General features: G+C 31.4%; 1 protein-coding gene across 1 annotated transcript in view; it reads left to right on the top strand.

Moving 5' to 3' along the window:
* Positions 1-1555, top strand: part of LOC111874032 (protein FAM98A) — a 26067-nt gene that overhangs the window by 7716 nt on the left and 16796 nt on the right. The gene's annotated exons all lie outside the window — the stretch shown is intronic.

Genomic DNA, 1555 nt, shown 5'->3' with positions numbered 1-1555 from the left:
AGTAAAAGCATTTTTAAATTGCAAAAGCGGGTTTTTCGCGTGATTAGTGGTATTAGTAGTCGCACGTCATGTAGACAAATTTTTAAAGATTACAATGTTTTAACATTGCCTTCTCTGTATTTATTGGAGGTGACATGCTTTATCAAAAAATACAAGGCTTTTATGGCAATAAATTCAGGCATTCATAATTATAACACACGAAGAAAATTAAATTTTCATGTACAGCACTGTAATACAGCTCTTTTTAAGAGGAGTGTGATAAATATGGGAATTAGTTTGTATAATAAGGTCCCCAATCAAATAAAACAAAAGGAAAATTTTAACTCATTTAAAAAGGAATTAAAATCTTTTTTGCTGAAACATTCCTTTTATTCTGTAGATGAATTTATGTCTTTTGATTCATCAAGTGTGTAAATGTAATATGTAGCTGATTAATTTGTTGTATTTGTGTAAAGACAATGAAATTAGTGGTAACTAGATCTAGATAATATTATTCAGACAACAAACCCCCTATATTAGGGTGGTACAGTGTATACTGTAAAGATATGCACAAGAATTAAATGTAAAACTGACAATTTCCCTATCCAAATGGTGTATCATATTAAATTTTTTGGCATTGATATTGATAAGTGCTTGAATTGGAAGACACAGGTTGAATCATTGTTACCCAGATTGGGAAAGGCATGTTATGCAATACAAATTATGAAACCATACAGTAATATTACAACACTTAAAATGATATATCATGCATACTTTCATTCACTCGTGAGATATGGAATAGTTTTTTGGGGTAATTCGTCAGAGGCCAAGAAGATCTTTCTCTTACAAAAGAAGGCTATTAGACTAATAATGGAGATGAAACATAGAGAGGCATGTAGGCCAGCATTTATAAAGTTAAATATATTAACACTGGTGTCCCAATATATTTTATCTCTGATGACTTTTATGATAAATCCTTGGAGTATGTTACTTTTAATTATTCAATTTATGAGAGAGCAACAGGACATGAAAGAAATTTACATGTCCTACAATCACATCTCGCAATGAGGCAGAAAGGAGTTCACTGCATGAGTATAAAAATATTTAACAGTCTGCCCGGATATTTATCTAACTTAGTACATGATAAAAAACAGTTTATAAATGAAATAAGAGATGTCCTAATACATAATCCGTCATATACTGTTGATGAATTTTTGCTCTTCTGTCGGGATCAACAGCTAAGGAATAGAAGGGGAGTGCATGCTGACTGATGGATGTCCCAAAGTAGGCATTAATATAGACATTAAGTGTAAGTGTAAGTTAAGGAAGGAGAATTATTATGTATTGCTAATTATCTTGTTGGTATAATCGTATGTGTAACATTGTATCTATTTATTTGAGGTATTCAGTTTAGATTTTAACTATGGTTGAATTGTGTTTCTGCGATTTTATCTGTGATTGTCTTGTGACTGTTGTTTGACAAGTTTTATATTCAGTGCCAGTTGCACACTTGTGAATACTCTGAAACGCTGATGTATGTATTGTTGCATACGTAAAAGTGTGAGTAAATTGTGTA

The sequence above is a fragment of the Cryptotermes secundus genome, unplaced genomic scaffold, assembly GCF_002891405.2.
Source record: "Cryptotermes secundus unplaced genomic scaffold, Csec_1.0 scaffold1683, whole genome shotgun sequence".
Classification (NCBI taxonomy): domain Eukaryota; kingdom Metazoa; phylum Arthropoda; class Insecta; order Blattodea; family Kalotermitidae; genus Cryptotermes; species Cryptotermes secundus.
The sequence above is the reverse complement of the archived record's forward strand: the minus strand, read 5'-3'. Positions and strand labels throughout refer to the sequence as shown.